General features: G+C 36.4%; 1 long non-coding RNA gene across 1 annotated transcript; it reads right to left on the reverse strand.

Annotated features, from left to right (window-relative positions):
- Positions 1–11,980: 11,980 nt before the first annotated feature.
- LOC121980367 lies at positions 11,981–24,686 on the reverse strand. Its single transcript, XR_006111513.1, has 4 exons — positions 24,015–24,686; positions 23,784–23,900; positions 12,456–12,507; positions 11,981–12,317 (listed from the first exon to the last, which is right to left on the reverse strand). It is a non-coding gene; the product is annotated as an uncharacterized LOC121980367 (long non-coding RNA).
- Positions 24,687–26,107: the final 1,421 nt, after the last annotated feature.

Consider the following 26,107-nt stretch of genomic DNA (forward strand, 5'->3'; position numbering starts at 1 on the left):
TTTTCCTAATTCTCCTAATTCTCCTTACTCCCCCTAAACTTGTACCTTTCTCTCCCCCTTTGATCACAGCAAAAATGGGGTCTTAAGTAAGAAAATTTTTTTTTAAGTAAGATTGAAGTTTTGAAAAATTTTCTAAGTAAAAATGAATTTTTAAAAAAATTTCTAAGTCAATAAAAAATCCTAAGTAAAATTTTTTAAAGGTTCCAAAAAAAATAGTCTAAGTCAAATGAAGTTTTCCAGAAAAAAAATTTCTAACCAAAAAAATTAAGTTAGATTTTGTTTTTTTAGAAAAAATTTCTAAGGAATTGTTTTAACAAATATTTGATAAACTTTCAAAGCATTGTTCAATTCTTGTTTAATGCTTTTTCAGAAAGTTAATTAAACATTTTCTTTCAATATTTTAGCTTCTAGGTCGTGGCGAGGCACTAGGCCTTCTTGGTTATTGGAGCAACAACCACTTCCTTAGACAAAGCTTCCATAAAGAATTTCAATGTTTAATTTTCTCACTGTAAGCTTTTAACTAAAGGAGAAATTTAAACTAGCAAAAATTTTGGAACCCAATAAAGGTTCCTTCCTACAGGATTAATCAAAAATTTAGGGGTATATAATTCTTAGGAATTTTCCTAAGTTGACCCTGATGCTTTCTAATGTACCAGTTCAATTTTCCATAAGTTCTTAATTTTGAGTTTGGAAATTGATTTAAGCATGCAGCATATTTCAATTTTTCAATTTCTAATTTTAATTTATCAATTTCTGATTTTACACTATCATACATTTCAAGTGGACATGCTTTTGCTAATTTCATTTTTAATTCTTTATTTTCTTTTTCTAATTCGAATAAGTCTTTAGAAAGCGATTTAATAAATCGAAATGACTGAGACGATGTTAGATTGCGTACCTTACTTACCTGATCTGGTGACGCTCCCCCTTCACTGCTGCTTTCTTCTTCTGATATTCCTCCCCCTTCATCGATGCTCATCTCTGAGCTTGAGTCTTCTTCCGGTTGATGGTTCGACAATAGCGCTAACCCTGAGAATTCTTTGATGTACAACTCAGAGGTTGACGAATCTGACCAAGTAGCCTTCAGATTCTTGTGCTTGGAGGGTTCTTGTTTCTTGTATTTTGGCTTTTCCTTTTCTTTCTCCTTTCTCTTCAATTTTGGGCAGTCCTCCTTGATGTGCCCTTCTTCGTTGCAGTTGTAGCAACGAACCGTCATCTTCTTTCGATGATGCCTCTGCGATTTAAATTTGTTAGTACTAAAAAACTTATTGAAGCGTCTTACCAGTAGTGCCACTTCGGATTCGTCGACTGAGGCTTCGAAGTCAGAACTGTTCATCTTTGCCTTTAAGGCAATGTTCTGACTTGTCTTCTCTGCTCCGTTGGGTTCTGAAACTCGAGATTCGTGAAGTTCAAAAGTAGAAAATAATTGTTCTAAAGTACTTACCTCAAGGTCCTTAGAGATGTAATACGCATCTACTAAGGAAGCCCACTCTGGAGTTCTCGAGAAGGCATTGAGTGCGTATCGGATAGAATCCCGGTTGGTTACCTCTTCTCCAAGGTTCGTTAGTTGCGTTATCAGCTCCTTGATTCTCGCTTGGAGTTGCGCTACCTTCTCGCCTTGGTTCATCCGGAGGTTCGTTAACTGGTTCCGGAGGATGTCGCGCTTCGCTAGCTTCGCTTCGGAAGTACCTTCGTGAAGCTCCAGGAATTTTTCCCAGAGATCTTTCGCTGAGTCGTAGCTTTCGATCCGATTTACCTCCTACGGCGGTAGAACGCTGAGTAGGTGGAACTCAGTCTTTCCGTTGGCGACGAAATCTGCTTGCTCCTTTTTCGTCCAAGTATTTTCCTCCTTATCTTTCGGAACTGCATAGCCATATTTCATTATTAAAAGAATGTCAAATTCGGTTTTAAAAAATACCTCCATTTTGCGCTTCCATGTGGCGAAGTCTCCGTCGAACTTCGGGGGATGGATGTTCGCTCCGGCCATCGTCTTGATCGTAGTGCTTCAGTTGGGGGTTAGTCCTTCTGAGGCGATCAGGCTCTAATACCAATTGTAGGTACAGCGGAGGCCGGCAAGAGGGGGGTGAATTGCTGAAAACAAAAATATAATATACCCTCCTCGGATTTCAACTCAGAAATAGACAGCAATAAAATAATAGCAACTAAATTAAGGAAATAGAAAAAGAAACAGGAATAGAAGAGACTCAGGGATTTAACCTGGTTACAACCAAGGAGGTTGTTAATCCAGGGCAATAGAAAAAGCGCAGTAAGAAAAATCTCCTTCTCTGAAGGCGGAGAAGCCTTTTACACTTTGGAAGCTCACTAGTTGCTTAGAAATTGCTTACAGATTAATTGCTTGAGTTGTTATTGAATTCCTAGCTCTAGGGGCCTTTTTCTAGCTCCTGGAAATTCTATCCCGAGGGTCCAAGGCGCCTCCAACAAGATCCAAGGCGCCTCCAGCTCGGTGAGTGGATAGAATTCTATCCGGTGCTCGAACGGTCATTCTGACCTGGCTCAAGGCGCCTTCAACAAGTAATGAAGGTGCCTTCAATGTTCAAGGCGCCTTCAATGCTTGTTTAAGGCGCCTTCAAGCTACAGTAACTTCCTGCTACAGTAATTTCCAGCCTCTTTTGACTCCTTTTCTTCTTCGCTTTGGCTTCCGAAGCTCTGTTCTTTTGGGTGATTGCGCCCAACCGGAATAGGGCTCACCCGAACCCAATTCCCGGCCTTCTCCTCGAGCAGCCTTTCGTCCCGGCTTAACGTCCCTCGAACGCTGCGCACGCTCTTCACGCCCACCGAAGTACTCTTCCGCAGCTCTCTCGTCCTCGGATGCATCGAGCCCATCGGCTCCCTTCCCGTGCCGTCCTTCTCGCTAGCTGCGTCTTCCGCTCGACTTCCTGTGCTCCTAAGCTCCTGCACACTCAGACATAGGGATCAAACACAGTAGGACCTAACCAACTTGGTTGATCACATCAAAACTACCACGGGGTCCAACAAAGGGGAGGGATCCCTGCCCGCTACCATACTGTAGTCTCACTACCCATGAGAGAACTAGTGGAGTTTGGCAGAGCAACTGCACACACCCTTCCTGATGTACCACTAACCCATGAGTGGTTGTGTGTGCAGATCATGTACCTGGCGATATGCTCAACAATAATGGAGCCGACAATCACATAGCATGCAATCATGGAAGATGGTGCATGACACTAAGCATGTAAATTCTAACCATAATCATCTCCACATAATATGTACCAATAGGAAAATAAAGGATACCATGACCTAGGTATCACAGATCTAAGTACACATGCCAGATAATAAAATCCAGAAAACTAGTCCTATACTCAGTGAAGCCTAGTATGTCATTTCCTCTAGGAACTAAGGTACACATGACAATAATTAAGAGATATAAATATCGACACATAACAGGCAACAAACAGAACATATAATAGGTATTAATAGTGACATACCAAGGGCAAATCTAAGCATGATCATTGCTACTAGCTATAAATTACTATGCATATCCAAGTGACAATATCATAAAAGATAAGTCAAGAGATACCCGCCTTTATCCATGTTGAATGTCTTCCAATCAGAGCTCTTGTATCTAATTAGAACCCTGGAATAGGTACACTGTCAACTGTTAGATCTAACGTAGATCAGATAATGCAAACCAACATCCCAATAAATCCGACTCAATGATCTTATAATTTCTTCCACAATCAATTTAATGATTAACTAAACTCATATCACTAACCATTCCTCAATCCAAATGATTAAACTAAACATAGATCAATGCCAACCACTCACCCGAATTGATGGCTCAACCGACGACTTATAGCTGGAATAACTCTCTGTCGGCGAAGATGAAATCGTTGTCCGTCCTCAATCCAGAGACGCCTTGTTGACTCTCGGTCGAAGAAAGTGCTGCTAGAAGTTATAGCCAAAGTTAAGCGAAGCTACTGTCCTCTTTGTCAAATACCCCAAATCAATATTGATCTAGATCAATCACTCAAACACTCTGCAAGGTCAATTAATTACCTTAGGTGAGGCTGCAAGGCAGCACTTGTGATCAATAGAGGAGCTCGGGAGCGTGAGGGTGTGTGGTGGTCTGTGCACATAGTTGTGAGAATATGGAGGCGATCTCGCGTCGTCTTCTTTAGCAACACCTCACGATGAAAGCAGAACGTGCGACATCGTGAACAGGGTGGCTGGTGATCACGTCTACTCACGTTGGAAGCCGATCAGGAGGGGCAGCAATGCCTCCTCGCTCTTAGCCAAAGATCAGCCCTGTGTGAGGTGGCTCGGATGGAACAAAGCGAGATGCGGAGGAAGGAGGAAAGCATCAACCCTCGATCGACAGTGGAATCAGGGGTCAGCATCAGTGGATCTGGAGTCGACATCCGTGATGGGAGCTAGGACACGGCTAGGAGGGGGAAAACGGCGTCGCCAATGCTCCGGTGTCGACCCACAACAACAAATGATGGTCCCTAGCAGTTGGCTATGGTGGCTTTGCGCCGACGATGAAGAGAGATTGGTGGAGAAGAGGAAGAGGTGCGATGAGATCTCGGCGACAAAGAGGAAGAGGAGAGGTCGGCAGCTGGAATGATGGCTAGATCGAGAGAGGAGAAGAGGATGTCAGCGAGATGGGAAAGAAGAAAGGATTGGGAGAAGTCGACGGCGGGGGAATGTTAGAGTGTATACTAAAAGCCTAGCTTTTGGTATAAACATTCATCTAGAAAATAAGAATCACATTGGTCAAATATCTATATTTATGATAAATATAGTTGTTCAATTAATTTATATTGTAGATAACATGGTGTGTGGTGTCACACACAGAAGATCATGTTATCAGTTCTTTATAAATAATAAACAGTTGCTCACGACTAAGATGGAAAGGAACAAATCATTGGAATAGTCGTAGTGTAATTAGGTATTAGTTTTTCTTGACTAATAAATTACACTAGTACACTCTAAGTGTATTGAGTAGGACCATTTTAGGTAAGTTCTTTTTATACTGACTTGATAAAAGAACTAGACTTAGTTATTATGGAAGTGTGTGCTCTTAATCCTAATATAATATCAAGCACATATATTTGATATTTATTTCTTTAATTTATCAATAGATGAGATTTAGTTCGATAAATCAATAAGTCCGATAAGTTGGGAAATGATATCACTTATAGTGTGTGTTGTTGATTATAGAAGGAATCTGTGTCCTAGTAATCTAGGTTGAGAATGACCCCAAGAGGAGCTCATAAGGATTGCCATGTTAAACCCTGTAAGTGGACTTAGTCCGACATGATGATAAGGTTGAGTGGTACTACTCTTGGACTAAGATATTAATTAAGTGAGTTGTCAGTAACTCATTTAATTAGTGGACATTCATTATCTTAAACACAGGGAGACTAACACACTCATAATAAGAAGGAGCCCAAAATGTAATTTGGGATTGGTGCGGTAGTTCAATAATAGTTTTTTAGTGGAATGAATTATTATTGATGAAATTAAGTTATGTGTTCGGGGCGAACACGGGATACTTAATTTCATCGGGAGACCAAAACCAATTCCTCCTCTCGGTCCCTATCGTAGCCTCTTGTATATAGAAATTTATACCCACCACATACCCACCTTCTTACCCAACCAATAGGGGCCGACCATGAAGCTCAAGCTTAGGGTCGGCCAAGCCTAAAGGTTGAGCTTAAGGTGGCACCAACAGCTTGGAGCCCAAGCTTAGGTGGCCGGCCACATCATATTAAAAAGGGATTTTTGTTAAAATTATTTCTTATGTGGATATCATGGTTTTAAAAGAGAGTTTAAAATTTAAATCTTTCCTTTTATAGCTTTCTACAAAAGATTAAGAAAAGATTTAAAATCTTTCCTTATTTGTAGATTGAAAGGTAGATTTTAATTTTGAGAAAACGTTTCCTTTTTAACCATGTTTATGATTTAAAAGAGAGTTTAAAATTAAATATTCTCTTTTATAAGTTTCTACAAAAGATTAAGAAAAGATTTGATATCTTTCCTTATTTGTAGATTAAAAGAGATTTTAATTTTTAGAGATAACTTTCTTTTTATCCACATGCTTAAAAGAAAGATTTTAATTTATAAAAATTCCTTTTTACAAACCACCATGAAGGGAAAAATTATTGGAAAATTTTTTATAAATTTCCGGAGACAAATTAGGAAGTTTTAATTAATTAAAACTCTTCTTGTTTTGTTTTTAAAGTGGTCGGCCATTGTAAATTGAAAAGAGAAAATTATTTTTAATTAAATAAATTTTATTTTTCATGGTAAAAGAATTAAGGAAGTTTTTATTTAAATTTCCTTATTTGCCAAAACCAAGGATTATAAAAGAGGGGGTAGAGGTGCCTTTATGGGTGAACGACTCTATTATTCTTCTCCTCTCTTTTCCTCCTTGGTGGTCGGCCCTAGCTTCTCCCTCTTCTCTTCTTCTTGTGGCCGGCAGCAACCCCTCTTGGAGCTCTTGATGGTGGCTGATTCTAGCTAGGAGAAGAATGAGAGAAAGGAGGTTTTGTTTCTTGCATCCCTTGGAGCTTGGTGGTGGTGGTCGGACCTCTACTTCTCTTGGAGAATTGTGGTGGCCGAAACCTAGAAGGAAGAAGAAGGTGTTTGGTGGTTCTCGTCTCGGAAGATCGTTGCCGACATAACATCCGAGGTTAGAAGAGGAATACGGTAGAAGATCAAGAGGTTATTTTTGTTTACAAAGAAAGGTATAACTAGTAATTGTTTTCCGCATCATACTAGTTTTCTTTGTATAAGTTATTTTTGGAAATACCAAACACAAGAGGCATATGATTCTAGAATTTTCGGATTTGTTTCGAAGTTGTGTTTCTTTTATTTTATTTTTTCAAATTTGTGATTCGATTATTCTTTTTGGTTAACCTAGAGTTATTTAAGGAAATAAATATTAGTTTTCCTTAAAAGGCTTTGCCTAGGCGGTGGTGGTTGCTCCCATATCCAAGAAGGTCATGTGCCTCGCCATGCAGTCCTGGAAGCCAATTTTGGAAATTAATATTTATGGAATTAATAACTTAGGTAGATTTGAATCAATAGTGTTAAGTTCCGCTTGCGATTCAAATCTAAACAATTAAGAACAGATAAGTTAAATTTAGAATCAATGATGTTAAGTTCCGTCTGCGATTCCTAATTTAACTTCTAAAGAATACAATAGGTTATTTAAGGAAAGGTTCGACACTTGTACAAAAAATTTTTGTACAGTGGAACCGGTATGATTTTCTTAGGACTAACCAACAGGGAAGGCTTAGGGCACGGGTAAAGAAGAGAAAAGGAATTATAAACTTAGGTATTTTTTATTAAGCCCTAGATAAATTTCTCAATCAACTCCCACTTAATTTGAATATCCAAACAGGCTCTCCTACAACCTAATAATTGATCCCCCTTAAAATACGTCATACGGGCTCCGAAAAATTCTCAGAAAATTTCTAAAAATTCCTGAAAAATCTAATAAGATTATTTCTCGAATAACCTTATTATTTAAATATTATTTGAGTATCGTATTTTACATTCTCCCCCACTAATAAAAATTTGGTCCCCAAATTTATGATTCAACTCAGGGATCCTCATCCAAGGGTAACAACTAAACAACCTACTCATATACCACTCCAACCATATATTATGAACAAGTCTTCAACCGTAAGGGATGACTCTGTGGGTTATGAGCTCACCCTGCTTCCACTACTTCCACACTACTATTTAACCCACTATAGGTAAATTAACTATCTTCATACTACATAATACACTATTAGCAAAACCTCTAACGACCATATAAAGCGCTCAGACTGTTCATCTGGCTGAGGGTGAAAACTTCTATTACAACAAAATTCCATACTCATGATATTCTACAAACTCTGCCAAAAATAATGTGCGGTGAATCACAGACCTCAATCCGATACAATACTCATAGGTATACCAAAAGTCCGGTAATCTCTATATAGTATAACACTACTATTCGATCCAAAGAACCCATCCCTCGAATCGATGGAAAGGGAGTGAATTAGTTAACCAAACAATGTTTACCCAAATCGCACCATATCCTCTCCGTGTCCTGGATAATCCCATAACAAAGCCCATCAGATCATACTCCCATTTCCATTCTGATATCTGAACCCACTGAACCAATTCTGCTAATCATCGCTGTTCAGCCTTCACTTGCTGACATACTAGAAATCGAGCTACAAAATCCGAAATGTCTTTCCCCATGTCGTTCAACCAATAGGAATGCCTCAAGACTCTGTATATCGAGTATCACCCACAGCTATCGTAAATCTGGATCGATGTGCTTCCTGAAGTAACTCCTCCCAGATCGGATTTAACTCAGGAGCACATATAGTCTCTCACAGTAATAATGAATCTCGTATAAATGATGTCACCACATTTCCAGCGTGAAAATGGTAGTTACTAACTCCCAAATCATGATTCGAATAATTCTTCCCAATGATCTTTCAGCTGTTGAGAAAAATATGGACTACTCAACTGTGCTGCTTCATAACTGCACCTAACCCCTAATACTATACTTCTGTGTAGAGTACAAATCCGTCTATATTAGAAGGTAAAACTAGGACAAGTGCAGTTATTGATCTTCGTTTCAACACTTGGAACTAGTCTCAAAAGCATATGTCTAGGAAAATTCCACACTCTTCCTAGACAGTCAAGTCGACGACATAATAACGTTGGAGAAACTCTCAACCAATCTCTAATAATATCTAGCTAGTTCAAGGAAGCTATGAGTCTCCTATACAGACTTCGGCTACTCCCAACCGATCACAACTTTTATCTCCTGTGGATCCACTGATATTCCTCCACTAAAGACAATGTGCCTCAAAAATTTCACAGAAGACAATCAACATACGTACTACTGTACTTCGCATATAGATGTTCCCATCGAAACATCTCTATAATTATACAAAGATAGTGTACGTGTTCCACCTCGAATTGGAAGTAGATCACAACATCGCCAATAAAGATAACGGATACTGATCCAATATCCTAGGGATGCCCAAATCATCGAGTCCATGATAACATCTAGGGCACTATAACCCTAAATGATAAAACCAAGAACTTATAATGTTTGTACATCAGACATCCTCAACCATAAGATCCTCGACAATAAACACCAAGGAATAGATCATCAAATGTGAGAGCAACGCTCCATCACAAGAAAAATAACATATGCGGGAGCAATGCTCTACCATAAGCAATCCTCAATATGTGGGAGCAACGCTCCACCACAAACGATCCATAATATGTGGGAGCAATGCTCAGCCACAACAATCTATGATATGTGGGAGCTACGCTCCACCACAAATAATCCATAAGTGATCAAGACATCTAACTATCTAGCTAGAGAATGCACGAGATCGCTCTACCATAGGTCATTGTGGGCAGCCAAGGGTATAACAACCTAGTAAACATATTAATCCATTGTCAACTCTCTCAACATCATAGTGGGCCACTCACTAGTAAGAGAATTAGTTGACAAGGTATACAGCCAAAGACATAATGGTATATACTCAACATAGGTAGAATCATCATGATACTACCAATAATACACCCAACTCATATGCACACACAACACGCACGTGAGCACACACAACATAGGTATGATCAACATGATACCTCCAACAATACATACCGAACACGTGTGCATATATTAGAATGGGTATAATCGATAATACTCCTCCAATAATACTCACCTAACATATATACACATACACCAAGAGTATAATCAAGGTAATACTTCCAATAAACATAATAGACATGAGTGCACACACAGAATTGATATAATCAATAAGATATCTCGAATAATACACCAAATCACATGTACACATACCACGACACAGATTTCATTGACAAGATACCTCCATCATAACACCCAAATACATGTGCACATACCACTACCTAGATTCAATCGACAAGATACCTCTAATAAAATACTCAAACACATGTGCGCATACCACAACACAAGTTCAATCACCAAGATAGCTCCAATAAAACAATCAGACATGTACACCTAACCACATAGGTATAACCCACAAGAAACCTACAACAATCATAACTGGACATGTATGTAAACACTACTTGCAAATGGACAGTCTATCCTAGGACTCCTACAACATATACCAATCATGTGTACACACAATATAGATATGCATAATCAGCATATTAACCCAATCAACCAGACAAAACCCTATGTTACCTACTCTCATGGGTTAGTGGTATACCTAAAAAATCAAGAATAAGTATCAAACAGGAAAAGTAATAATCATAGACAATCCAAGGTATGACAGCCTAATCATCCAATAATAACCATACTCTAAGTTCAAATGAACAAATAGAGGCCAAGAAAGAAATACTTGCCATGGTTCAACATTGCACGTCTATGTCGTACCACTACAGAGACTATATCTAATGGTTCACTCAACCTCCTGACTAAAAGTCTACCTATCAAGAATGTATTTCTAGAACTCTCATAGTCGTGACTGTAAATATCCTCCGTCAAATGTCGACAAAAGGTCGAATACTCTCTGATCTGACATATAAACATCAAGACCTTGGTAAATGATCACGTGATCAAAGCCTTAAGCTATTTGATAGAGACAATATTAGTTGAGCCATTTAACAATTGTGTTGCAGTACTTCATGCTACGATTGCTCTACCTGAGGTTCAGTAACCTCTAGAGGCAAGCAATGCACACAAGATAGAGAAACACTATAACTAAATAGCTAGTCAAACTATCTGTCAATTGACACTCTACCCCTCGTAGATCATCATATGATATTTCCACTCAGAATGGTGGATCTCATAGGTGTTAATCAACTAACACCTTGGTAACAGTTATATCTCCTAAGTGTTAAGCAAATTAGCTCTACACCTTCTTACATCAGTGGGGGTCACCTAGCCCAAATGTACCGTCTAAGTTATCTAACCAGGTACATACAGTCTAAGATTAAAGCCCTCATGGAATAGGATACATTGATCCTCTATAGACTGACCAAGCTGACAATGGCATACGACTAATTGAGTCTTTTCCACATCGATACAAGTCATGTACTCAAATGTGCTTACAATATCTAACTAAGCACGAGTAACTCAAAGATCAACATCTCTATAAAAGAGAGTAAATCGATCCCCTACTAATCAGACCAACAAAAAATTAGATCGGTCATCTACTAACTAAATCTAATAAGAGTACATTAATCCTCCACAAGCAACTAAGGTAAATCGATCCACGACTACCCAACAACGTGAATCAGTCTTTTACTGACCGATCTAACAAGAGTAAATCAATCATCTACTGACGTAACTAATTAAAGTAAATTGGTACTCTTCTGACTGAGTATCAAGCAACATAAATATGCAGTTACTAACCACTTCCCAGCTAATGATAGCAGGGACTGGTATATGCCTCTAACTCCAACCTAATAGTAACAGATGTTAAAACTATTGACGGTATGATATGAAAAATTCCTGAAACTGTAATCCTTGATCTCCATTAGGGTCGACCATGATCAGTGGTTGACCCAGCACATGTAATATATGCTACAACAACTAGATAGGTACTAATAAAGAGTGCTAATACATGTCATAACTATAATAGACAATAATGCATATACCAATAGAAATGTATGATAACAATATACCAACATACCTCCTATAGCTTAGAAATGTCCTGCCGCTGCCAGGTCCCAAAATCCGAAAAAGTCATATCGAGAAAACCAAAACATGAAATCAAAATATGAAAAGCAGGCCTTGTAAACCTATGGCTATGATACCAAATAATTTGTCATGCCCCGGGGGAGTCCCAGCCAGAGGAAAAATCCGATAGCATCTCCCCTGTACACGTGATAATCTGAAACATTTATACATACAAAAATATATATCAACAACACATGGCTGGAATATATACACAACCACGCAATTTATACTCAGCCCACTCGATTGGAAAAAATATTCACAACCACACAGTTATACATATATATATATTAAACAACCCACTCGGTTGTACAAAAACCAGAAACACAGCAGAAAATGAAAGAAACCATTACAAACCAAAAAAAATAAGACTGCTAGTTGGCTAGGCTTTCCACACACAATAAACAATACAAAACACCACATCACAACACTCTGAAACCAAAACCTAAATTTACATTGCTAAGTAAACCAAAAACATAGACCAAATAAAGTACAAATGAAAACCAGAAACAGGTCTTCGGATGTAATGTGGGAATCGACAGAAAGGATACTCCAAGCGACTCCAAAATAATCTACCTACTACCTGAAATAGAAATAGCTAAACGGTGTGAGTTTAAAGAACTCAGTGAATATCAAGCTAACATGCCTAGTAAGATATAGTCTTCTGATCAATAATAAGAAATGCAAACTGAAAAGATAACAGAAGAAGAACTGTACTCACCAGGACCTCCTATCCAGATGTAAGGGTCGTCAGACCAGATATATAATGTCTCCTGTATGCATGTCAATCATATGCAACCATCAAAATGTAACAAACAAAGTGCAGCAATCACAAACAATAAATGTAATCAATGCATATGATGCAAAAATGACATGTGTCACCCCTGACTCCAGTCAGTCATCTCACACGCGATGGTGAGACCGAGTGAGTAGAGCTATGACAACTATGCACTCTACCATCACTTCTCCTGAGTGACCGAGTGGACAGGATGCTATCGGAGTACACCTATCCTCCTACCCCAATCAGAGTGGAGGAGCGCAATGCTCTCATCTCCCTGTATTATAATCAAGGGGAGGGATCCCTGCCCGCTACCACACTGTAGTCTCACTACCCATGAGAGAACTAGTGGAGTTTGGCAGAGCAACTGCACACACCCTTCCTGATGTACCACTAACCCATGAGTGGTTGTGTGTGCAGATCATGTACCTGGCGGTGTGCTCAACAATAATGGAGCCGACAATCACACAGCATGCAATCATGGAAGATGGTGCATGACACTAAGCATGTAAATTCTAACCATAATCACCTCCACATAATATGTACCAATAGGAAAATAAAGCATACCATGACCTAGGTATCACAGATCTAAGTACACATGCCAGATAATAAAATCCAGAAAATTAGTCCTATACTCAGTGAAGCCTAGTATATCACTTACTCTAGGAACTAAGGTACACATGACAATAATTAAGAGATATAAATATTGATACATAACAGGCAACAAACAGAACATACAATAGGTATCAATAGTGACATACCAAGGGCAAATCTAAGCATGATCATTGCTACTAGCTATAAATTACTATGCATATCCAAGTGACAATATCATAAAAGATAAGTCAAGAGATACCCGCCTTTATCCGTGTTGAATGCCCTCCAATCAGAGCTCTTGTTTCTAATTAGTGTTGGTACGGTTATCACTAACGGTCTAACTCAAGTTTTGATGAATGACAAAATAGGTTAAGTTAGTTTCATTGTTATCTAACACTCTGACCGAATGTGTAGGAGAAGCCTAGACAGGTCAACGGGCTGGCCTGATGTCTGCACGAAGCCCAGCTAGGTCGACGGGCCGACCGGAAAACTGGCATGAAGTCTAAACGGGTCGATGGGCTGACCGGACGTTTGACACAAAGTCCAGCTAGGTCGACGGGCTGACCGGATAGCTGGCACGAAGTCCAGACGGGTCGAAGGGCTGACCGGACATCTGGCAGGTAAGTGGAGGTAAGTCACTGGAGGGGAGTGACTGTGAGGGCGCGTTCCCGGGAAGGGAACATTAGGTGTCGATCCGACTTAGATCCATTTTGGATATCTAAGTCGAGATCGTGACTAGATTCCGGTCTCGAGAAGACAGAATCTAATTACTATCCCTCTTTTATCATAAACTGTGCTAACACTCTGTTTTGCAGGATATTTTGCATTTATGCTTCAGACTAGCATTTTTTTGCAGGGAAATAAAATTGCTAGAAAATGGAGGTCGGGCGCTCGGAAGGGATCTGGGCGCCCAGAATGCAAGTTTTATCCGCAACGTCACTTCGCCACGTGGAGCACCCTGGTTGGCTCGGCTACGTCATATTCAGGGCGCCCGAATGAATCCAAGGCCCTGAACCTTCTATATAAGGAGGGTAAAGGCTGGAGCTAAAGAACAACGAATAATCTACTCTCCTGTGCTCCTGCGACGCTGCGAAAACTCTCCGACAAAGTGCTATTTTTTTCTGTCTTTTTATTTTCGGTTTTGTTTTCCATATATAATTCCTGTACTTTAATTCTATAATTATTCTTTGAATTATTAGTGATTGCCCAACAAAAGCACTCAAAGAGTGCGGGCCTTGGAGTAAGAGTCGACACAGGCTCCGAACCAAGTAAATCAACTTGTGTTAGCATTGCTCTTTCATTTCATTTATTCTTTTTCCGCTGCGTGCTCGCTCTAAGTTTTTTTTAAATCGCTATTCACCCTCCCTCTAGTGAAATTCACGATCCAACAAGTGGTATCAGAGCAGGTACCACTCTGATTTGGTGCAACCACCAATCAGACAAGGAGGTGCAATTTTTTTTCCATTTTTTCGATTTTCAATTTTTTCATTATATTCCAAACTGGTATTGTTACCTTTTTGGAAATATTTTTCGTTGCAAGTTATCTGAATTGGTGCAACACCAATTTAGCTTTTATATTATTTTTATTTCTTCCCGCACTATTAATCCAAGACCAAGTCTTGGGATTTTCCTTGTTTATTTCTTTACTTATGTGCAGGATGTCTCAAATTGAAGGTTTCAGCATAGTACGTTCTCCCCTATTCAACGGGGATGATTTTCCGTACTGGAAAAAGCGGATGAAAGTCTACCTGAAGACAAACTTCGACCAATGGTTCAACGTCACCAGAGGCTACAAGGTGTCGGTCAACAACTCTGGAATTCCACTAGACCCGGAACAGTGGACTCCGGACATGAAGAAAAAGTCGTCAACGGACTTCAAAGCCCTCAATACCCTACAATGCAGATTGATAAAGGAAGAATTGAACCGGGTAGGACCGCATCAAAACGTGAAAGAGCTATGGGATAAATTGATCGAGCTACACGAAGGAACTAGCGACGCTAAGGTAACAAAACGTGACCTCCTCTTAAATAAGTTATTTAATATTAAAATGCAGGAAGGAGAAACGGCGAGTCAGCTTCACGAGAGGATCAAGGACATCCTCAACGGACTCCAGGTCATCAAATGGAGAACCATGATTTAATAAGGTATGCGTTAAATGTCTTTCCACGTAACACCTTGTGGGCATCCATCGTGGATGCCTACAAGATTTCAAAAAATTTATCAAAATTAAAATTAGACGAACTGTTTTGTGAATTGGAATTGCATGAGCAAATTAACGTCGGGACCAAGAAAGGTATAGCCTTGTTTGCAGGTTCATCCAAGGAAAGAACAAAGACCAAGGCTGAGGTTGAAGATGAGTCTGACCAAGACTCTGAAGACGAAGAACATCTGGTGAACCTGGTAAGGAAAATGTTTACTAGGAGGAAGAAGAGCTTCAGCAAGAAGGACCTACAAGAGATCAACCCCCCAACCGAACCGAGGAATGTGACCTGCTTCGGATGTAACAAGAAGGGTCACTACAAGAACAAGTGCCCGAAACTGAAGAGCGACAAGATAAAGACATCCAAGAAAAAGGCTCTCAAAGCGACTTGGGACGACTCTTCCTCAGACGAATCATAGGCCGAAGACCAGAAGCACCAGAGTCACCTCGCATTGATGGCCCTCGAAGCAGAGTCGGACGATGAATCGGAAGACGGGTCCGAACCCGAATCAAGCCACGAGTCCGTACTCTTTTCCGAAGGTCTCGAAGAGGTAAAGTTTAATATGAATAGAAAGTTTTTCAAAATTATTGCATGTTTAAATAATAAATTAATTACATTAGAAAAATAAAATAAATTGCTCCTTAAGGAAAATCAAAACCTCAAGAAACAAATCATAAATCCAAATCCAACTCAAGACCTAACACTTGAGGAGGAAAATTTATTACTAAAAGTAGAAATTAATAAATTAAAAAATCTCTTAGAAAAATTTACAACAAGATCTAAGAATTTAGATCTAATTTTAAATAACCAAAAATCAACTTACAACAAAATTAGACTTGGCTACAAGTCAAGTTCAAATAAAACATTTAAATCGTTAATAACCCAACACAAACAATCAAGTAAAGTTTGGATTCCGAAAGCGTACTTAACCACGCAAGTAGGACTTAACCAATACTACATACCCAAAAAAAAAAATTATGTTATGTAAAATCAAATAAATCAAATCAAAAACCAAAATACAAACTAGACCAACAAATTCAAAATCTAAATATTTTAAACCCCACCGAGACTTAGAATATCATCAAGTCAATTATAACTATAAAAAGAAGAGACATAAACCAAGAAATAAAATTCAAAAATAAAAGCCAATAATTCAGGGGGAGGCTCCAGAATAGCTGACACCTCTAAAACTAACCTACACGACAGGGTAACCCAAACTAACCTACCCGACAGGGTAATTAGGACTAGTTAGAAAGGGACCAAGTTTAACTTGACCTATGGTACTGGTGAAATTTTGGATGATAGTACGTTAGGGAATCTTAGTCTATGCATGTCTAGGAAGATATGGCTTCGACCTGGTGCATTTGGCTAAGTGGAACTAACCGAAACTACCCTTTATGGATCCTAATTAGTTAGACCAAGGTTTTGTATTATGTTCAGTGGATAGGACTATTTGGAAAACTTCGAAGGCATGGTTACTCTAATGATATCCAAGTAGCTCACCATAGCCCAGAAGTTTATCCAGAGAATGTCTATTTGTTGAGCCCAAAGCTAAACTTGAATCTAACACAAAGTTAAACCAAACCCAAAAACTAAACTTAATTCATCTCACAAAATTATAGGATTCCTTGATTGAAAACATAGATCGGGTGAGATGACTAAAGACTCAATTAAAAAAATTTAATTATTAAATTAAAATAAATTAAATTAAAAATAAAATAAAATAAAATAAAATTAGTACGTTAGGGAAGCTTAGTCTATGCATGTCTAGGAAGATATGACTTCAACCTGGTGCATTTGGCTAAGTGGAACTAACCGAAACTACCCTTTATGAATCCTAACCAGTTAGACCAAGGTTTTGTATTAAGTTCAGTGGATAGGACTATTTGGAAAACCTCGAAGGCATGGTTATTCTAATGATATCCAAGTGGCTCACCATAGCCCAGAAGTTTATCGAGAGAATGCCTATTTGTTGAGCTCAAAGCTAAACCTGAATCTAACACAAAGTTAAACCAAACCCAAAAATTGAACCTAATTCATCTCACAAAATTATAGGATTCCCTGATTAAAAATATAGATCGGGTGAGATGACTAAAGACTCAATTAAATAAAATTTAATTATTAAAATAAAATAAAATAAAATAAAATTTAAAAAAATAAAAAATTATTTGAAATATTCTCTTAAACTTTAAAAATTACTTGAAAAATTCTTTTAAAAACTATTTAAAAAAATTTCTTTTAAATTTCTTTTAAAAATTTTAAAAACTATTTAAAGAATTCTTTTAAAATCCTTTTAAAAAACTTTATTTTAAAATTCTTTTTAAAATTTTAAAAAACTATTTTAAAAATTCTCTTTAAAACTTTAAAAATCATTTTAAAAAATTCTTTTAAAACTTTAAAAATCATTTTAAAAAAATCTTTTAAAAAGTTTAAAAATCATTTTAAAAAATTCTTTTAAAAACTTTAAAAATCATTTTAAAATTTTTATAAAAACTTTAAAAATAATTTTAAAAATTCTTTTAAAAACTTTAAAAATCATTTTAAAAATTTCTTTTAAAAGTTTAAAAATCATTTTAAAAAATTCTTTTAAAAACTTTAAAAATTATTTTAAAAACTATTTTAAAAATTCTTTTAATTTTTTTTTAAAAACTATTTTCAAAATTCTTTTAAAATTCTTTTTAAAACTTTCTTTTAAAATTCTTTTAAAAATTTTTAAAACTATTTAAAAAATTCTTTTAAAAACTTTCTTTTAAAAATTCTTTTATAAACTTTATTTTATTTTTTTTTAAAAAACTATTTTAGAACTCTTTTTAAAAACTTTTAAAACTATTTTTAAATTTCTTTAAAATATTTTTGAAAAAAAATAAATAAATAAACAAAAAAATATAATAATAATAATAATTACAATAATAATAATAATAATTTTACGATTAGTCTTACTTAAACAAAATTGGAATCAAAACATAGGCTAACCTTCAACCCCTAGTTATTGTAGGAAACAAAGTGGATCTTGGATAGTGGTTGCTTCAAACATATGACTGGGGATCACACCAAATTCACACAACTTACCTACAAAAGTTTAGGAACAGTTGTCTTTGGATACAATGACAAACTCAAGGTAATTGGTATAGGTAATATTGAACTTAAAATTAACTTCATTATTACAAATGTTTTACTTGTTGAAAATTTCAAATATAATCTCCTAAGTATCAGTCAATTGTGTGACACTAGGTATAAGGTTAGGTTCTTATCTTCAGAATGCTTAATAAAACACCTAGATAATCCTACAATAAGTCTAAAAGGGTTTAGAAAAGATAACATCTATGCTATTAACTTAACCACTTCTTCAATTAAGTGTTATTTAACACAAAAAGAAGAAACTTGGTTATAATATAGAAGAATGTCACACACTAATTTCAGAAATATAAGTAAATTAAATGGATTAGTTAGAGGTTTACCAAAATTACCCAACTTAGACTCAACAATATGTAATGTTTGTCAACAAGGTAAACAAACAAAGTCTACTCACAAACCAACTAATCAAACTCAAACCAAATCAATACTAGAACTTCTACACTTAGACTTATTTGACTCTCATGGGGTCAAATCAATAAATGGCAGTTTATATTGCCTAGTAATAATAGACGACTATTCTAGGTTCACTTGGGTAAAATTCTTAAAAAATAAGGATGAAACTTTTGAAATTTTTACAAACTTTTGCAAACAAGTTGAAAATGAAAAAGAACTTAAAATTAAAAGAATTAGGAGTGACAACAGGGGAGAATTTTAAAATCATAAATTTAATAAATTTTGTCTTGAAAATGGATATCATCACAAATTTTCGTGCTCTAAAACTCCCCAACAAAATGGAATAATAGAAAGAAAAATAGAACTTTACTTGAAGCTTTCAGAACTATGCTAAATGAATATAATTTTCCTAAGTACTTTTGGGCAGAAGCTTTCAGTACAGTCTGTTATGTACAAAATAGAACAACACTAAACAAAACACACAACAAAACCTTTTTTGAAATATATTATAATAAGCATCCCAATATAAAATATTTTAAAGTATTTGGGTGCCCAACCTTTATCTTAAACATAAGAGAACACTTAGGAAAATTCACCTCTAAAGTAGAAGATAGAATCTTTGTAGGATACTCCCTAAACAGTAGGGGGTACAAAATATATAATAAGGTTACATTAAGAATTGAAGAAACTATTAATGTAAAATTTGAGGAATCCAAACAAAACCTAGAACAAACCCAACCTCAACCAATTGAATTTATTCAAGAAAATAGTAATCAAGAAGGAACCAATGATCACGAAGAAGAAGAAGAACCTTTAGAAAATCAACCACGTAGAACTATAAGAGTCAACCCAAATCATCCAATTGATCAAATAATTGGTGATTCAGACTTAAGAGTGCAGACTAGGTTATCTTTTAGAAACCTAAGTCAAATTTCTATTATTTCAAAAATTGAACCCAAAATTGTAGCTGAATCATTACTTGATCTAGACTGGGTCATAGCCATGCAAGAGGAACTAGCTCAATTTGAACATAATGAAGTTTGGGACTTAGTACCACCACCCAAAAATAAGAAAGTAATAGAAACAAAATTGGTGTTTAGAAATAAATTAAGAGAAACTGGGGAAATTATCAGAAATAAAGCTAGGCTAGTCGCTAAGGGGTTCAGTCAAGTTGAAGGACTTGACTATGATGAAACTTATGCCCCATTTGCTAGATTAGAGTCCATTAGAATGTTACTCAATTATGCAGCCCATAAAGAGTTCATACTGTATCAAATGGGTGTCAAATATGCCTTTCTAAATGGGCTGATCAAAGAGGAAGTCTGTGTAGGTCAACCACCTGGGTTTGAATGTCTAGAACACCCTAACTATGTCTTTAAATTAAAGAAAGCCTTATACGGACTTAAGCAAGCACTCAGAGCCTGGTATGAAAGGTTAACTTCTTACCTAATATCCAAAGGGTTTAACCATGGTCAAATTGACCCAACCATATTCGTTAAATTAATAAAAGAAGACATATTTATAGTCCAAATCTATGTAGATGATATCATTTTTGGCTCAACTAATTCAAAATTAACTTACTTTTTAAGATTGCAAATCAAACAAACAAATGAAGAAAATTATATTTATCAACAAAAATATACCAAAGAATTACTTAAAAAATTTAGGATAGAAAATACTAAAGAAATAAAAACACCTATGGCAGTTAATACCATTCTAGACGATGACCCAAATGGAAAACTAATCGACTTAAAATACTATAGGAGTGTCATAGGTAGCCTATTGTACTTAACTGCAAGTCGACCCGATATTTTATTTGCAGTGAGTATGTGTGCTAGATACTAAACATGTGCTAAAGAATCTCATTTAACTCAAGTCAAAAGAATCTTTAGATACCTTACAGGAATAACAAATGTAGGAATGTAGTATCCTAGAACCAACAATTTTGAATTAATAGGATATTCTGACTCAGATTATGCTGGGTGCAAATTAGATCGCAAGAGCACAAGTGGTGGATGTTAACTACTAGGTCCATCACTTGTCAGCTGGTTTAGTAGAAAACAACACTGTGTTGCTTTGTCTACAACTGAGTCAGAATATATAGTCATAGGAGAATGTGTTGCCCAACTATTATGGATGATGTACACTTTAAAAGACTTTAACTTAAACCTTACAAATGTAAAAGTATTAATTGACAATATTAGCTCAATTAATTTAACAAAAAATCTTGTGCATCATTCCAGAACCAAACACATTGAAATTAGGCACCACTTTATCAAGGATCATGTCACTAAAGGAGACATTGAACTCAAGTATATTGAGTCCAAATCTACTTTAGCTGGCATATTTACCAAACCCCTCCCTGAAAGTGAATTTAGTAATCTACGTAGAAAATTAGGGATGTGTTCATAGACTAGGATACTAAAATTGCAAAAACTGCTTTCAAAAAATAATATTTTAAAATCTTTATCTTTTTTTAAATCTTCCATTTCTAGAATTTTAAATTAGTTTTAGCCTTAGACTAGAATAATTCCTTAGAAAGCATGTTCCCCTAGGGCTAGTACTTGAGCATCTCACCAACACCCTAGGATTCCCTTGTTTGTGATTGCCGAACATAGAAATGGGTGAGATGCATAGGCAAATTGCCTGGACTTAAAATACTTATTTCAGTGCATTGACATAAGTCTGGACGTTAAATACCAAATAGATATTAATCAGGTTAAGTCATTCAGTTTAATCAAACACTAACTGATTACAATTAGACTTAACTTGACTAACCAAATGAAAGCTGCTATCCTCTAATAGTCAATAAGTAGCTAACTGGTTAGACAAATTTTGTAATGTCAAGTTCAGGGGGAGGATTGATTATTTTTATATTTATTTTTAATTTTTGAAAAATATCTTTTTTTAAGTCAGGTTAAAACTAAGTGTTTTAAAAATATTTTTGGATTTTTCAAAATTAATTTTGAAAGTTAAAATTATTTAAACTTAGATTTGAAAATTAGTTTTATTTTCAAACTTTAAAATGTCCAAAATTTAATTTTGAAATTCATATTCCTTTAAACTTAGTTTTTGAAAAATAAACTTTATTCGGGTATGTAACGTAGATACTGAAAATTATATTTTAAAAACATATTGTTGGAAAGTTATTTAAAAGGTTATTAACTTAGGTTTGAAAACAAATTTTACTTAGTTAGGTTTTACAAACTAAAACTTGAGAAATAAAATTTTACTTAGTTTTAAAAACTTGACTTAAAAATTGAACTTAACCTTAATATTTTTTTAAATGCTATATTTACAAATTATGTTTTTTTGCAAAACTCTTTTCGAAAGATTAAGTTAAAATTACAGTATCTTTCTAAAGTTAACTATGTTTTTAAACGTAGCTACTTTGTGAAAAAGATAAAAGTTAAAAACTTAAAATAGAAGTTATCTTTCTATGTTTCTAGCTTAAACTCCTCCAAGATAATCTGACTTACACTTCTACACTTTTCTAGACTTCCTTACATTTTTAATTATTATTTGTTCTATGTTAATTTTTGATGAATGTCAAAGGGGGAGGGTTATGAGGTTTAAGTTAGTTAAACAAACAACAAAATTTAAAAGCTAACTTAACAACTTTTTACTTGTATATTTTTTACTAACTTAACCAGGTTGTCATTGCATCAAAAAGGGGGAGATTGTTGGTACAGTTAACACTAACGGTCTAACTCAAGTTTTGATGAATGACAAAATAGGTTAAGTTAGTTTCATTATTATCTAACACTCTGACCAAGTGTGCAGGAGAAACCTAGACAGGTCGATGGGCTGACCTGATGTCTGGCATGAAGCCCAGGTAGGTCGACGGGATGATTGGATAGCTGGCACGAAGTCCAAATGGGTCGATGGGTTGACCGGATATTTGGCACGAAGTCCATCTAGGTCGACGAGCTGACCGAATAGTTGGCACAAAGTCCAGACGGGTCGAAGGGCTGACCAGACATTTGGCAGGTAAGTGGAGGTAAGTCACTCGAGGGGACTGACTGTGAGGACGCATTCCCGGGAAGGGAACATTAGGCATTGAGCTGACTTAGATCCATTTCGGATATCTAAATTGAGATCGTGACTAGATTCCGGTCTCGAGGAAACGGAATCTAATTACTATCCCTCTTTTATCATAAACTGTGCTAACACTCTATTTTGCAGGATATTTTGCATTTATGCTTTGGACTAACATTTTCTTGCATGGAAATGAAATTGTTGGAAAATGGAGTCCGGGCGCCCGGAATGCAAGTTTTATCCGTAATGTCACTTCACCACGTGGAGCGCCTTGGTTGGCTTGGCTACGTCATATTTAGGGTTCTCAAAAGGATCCAGGCGCCCCGAACCTCCTATATAAGGAGGGTAAAGGATGGAGCTAAAGAACAACGAATAATCTGCTCTCCTGTGCTCCTGCAACACTGCGAAAACTCTCCTACAAAGTGCTATTTTTTTTTCTATCTTTTTATTGTCGGTTTTGTTTTCCATATATAATTCCTGTACTTCAATTCTGCAATTATTCTTCGAATTATTAGTGATTTCCCAACGAAAACACTCAAAGAGTGCGGGCCTTGGAATAGAAGTCGACACAGACTTCAAACCAAATAAATCAACTTGTGTTAGCATTGCTCTTTCTATTCGTTTATTCTTTTTCCGTTGCATGCTCACTCTAAGTTTTTTTTAAATCGCTATCCCCCACCCTCCCTCTAGAGAAATTCACGATCCAATAATTAGAACCCTGGAATAAGTGCACAGTCAACTCTTAGTTCTAATGTAGATCAGATAATGCAAACCAACATCCCAATAAATCTGACTAAATGATCTTATAATTTCTTCCACAATCAATTTAATGATTAACTAAACTCATATCACTAACCATTCCTCAATCCAAATGCTTAAACTAAACATAGATCAATGCCAACCACTCACCCGAATTGATGGCTTAGCCGATGGCTTATAGCTGGAATAACTCTTTGTCTGTAAAGATGAAATCATTGTCCCTCCTCAATCCAGAGATGCCTTGTTGACTCTTAGTCGAAGAAAGTGCTGCTAGAAGTTATAGCCAAAGTTAAGCAAAGCTACTGTCCTCTTTGTCAAATACCCCAAATCAATATTGATCTAGATCAATCACTCAAACACTCTGCTAGGTCAATTAATTACCTCAGGTGAGGCTGCAAGGCAGCACCGGTGATCAGCAGAGGAGCTCAGGAGTGTGAGGGTGTGCGGTGGTCTGTGCACACAGTTATGAGAATATGGAGGCAATCTCGCATCGTCTTCTTCAGCAGCACCTCACGAAGATAGCAGAACATGCGACATCGTGAATAGGGTGGCTGGTGATCACGTCTACTCACGTTGGAAGCCGATCAGGAGGGGCAGCAATGCCTCCTCGCTCTTAGCCAAAGATCAGCCCTGTGTGAGGTGGCTCAGATGTAACAAAGTGAGATGCGGAGGAAGGAGGAAAGCATCAACCCTCGATCGACAGTGGATCGGGGGTCAGCATCGGTGGATCTGGAGTCGACATCCGTGATGGGAGCTAGGGCACGGCTAGGAGGGGGAAAACGACGTCACTAATGCTCCGGTGTCGACCCACAACAACAGATGATGGTCCCTAGCAGTTGGCTATGGTGGCTTTGCGTCGGCGATGAAGAGAGATCGGTGGAGAAGAGGAAGAGGTGGCGATGAGATCTCGGCGACGAAGAGGAAGAGGAGAGGTCGGCGGCTGGAATGATGGCTAGATTGAGAGAGGAGAAGAGGATGTTGGCGAGATGGGAAAGAAGAAAGAATCGGGAGAAGTCGACGGGCGGGGAAGGCTTAGGGCACGGGTAAAGAAGAGAAAAGGAATTATAAACTTTGGTATTTTTGATCAAGTCCTAGATAAATTTCTCAATCAACTCCCACTTAATTGGGATATCCAAACAGGCTCTCCTACAATCTAATAATTGATCCCCTTAAAATACATCATACGAGCTCCGAAAAATTCTCAGAATTTTTTTAAAATTTTTTGAAAAATCTAATAAGATTATTTCTTGAATAACCTTATTATTTAAATATTATTTGGGTACCATATTTTACATCTTAAATGTCTAACCTTTAGTTTTTAGCTAGCTATATAGAAGACAACAGTTTTTACTTGGTTAGTCAAGTTAAGTAATATTGTCCATTTAGATATTTGTTGAAAAATGACTACTTAACTTGATTAATAAACTATTATATTTTTCGCCCAGACTTATGTTGATGCACTAATCTAAGCATCTGAAATCCAAGCAAAATGCCTACACATCTCACGTCATTCTATGTTTTTGAATACACAATCAAGGTAGACCTAGTATGTTTGTGAGATGTTCATTTCCTAGATTTATAAGATCATGCTTTCTATGGGTTCGATCTAGACTAAGGCCAAAATAATTTTGCAACACTATAGAAATGAAATTTTTTTTGGAAAATGTAAGTAAATAATTTTTCTAAAATTTAAAAATTATCAGAATAAATATCCTTCCCTTAACCTAAGGTCTTAGTTTTCAAGTAAAAATAATATACTTATAATTATTTGTAAATATGATAGATTAATAAGTTTAAAGGAATTAATTATTAAATTTCATATTGATTTAATTAGAATTAAGTATAATTTAATTTAGTTTTATTTAATTTATTTTGATTTAATTTAATTTATCCTTATTCATCTCATCTAGTCTAAGTTTTCAGACAATGAGAATCCTATCGTTTTGTGAGATAAGTTAAGTTGAATTTTAGGGTTTAGTTTAACTTGTGTTAGATTCAAGTTTAGCTTTGGGTTTAACAAGTAGATATTCTTTGGATAAATGTCTAAGCTGTAGTGAGTCACTTGGACATCATTAGAGTAACCACACATTCAAAATTTTTCAAATAGTCCTGCCCACTGAATTTAGAACAATACTTTGGTCTAACCAACTAGGATTAGTAAGATGTAGCTACAGGTAGTTTCACTAAGCCAAATATATCAGGTTAAAGTCATATCTTCCTAGGCATGTATAGACAGAGCTTCCCTAACCTAGTATCATCCAAAACTTTTCCAATACTGTTTGTCAAGTTAAACTTTTGCCCCTAATTAAACTAGTCCTAATTATCCAGCCAGATAAATTATTCTTTTGGAGATGCCAACTAATTTAGAGTCTCCCCCCTAAATTATTGAATTTGGAGTTAACTTTTAGGTTTATATTGATTGATTTTATAGTTATTGATCCGGTAGTAAGAGTGGGCCCCCCCCTTTTCTTGCA

Source organism: Zingiber officinale, chromosome 5A (assembly GCF_018446385.1).
Source record: "Zingiber officinale cultivar Zhangliang chromosome 5A, Zo_v1.1, whole genome shotgun sequence".
NCBI lineage: Eukaryota > Viridiplantae > Streptophyta > Magnoliopsida > Zingiberales > Zingiberaceae > Zingiber > Zingiber officinale.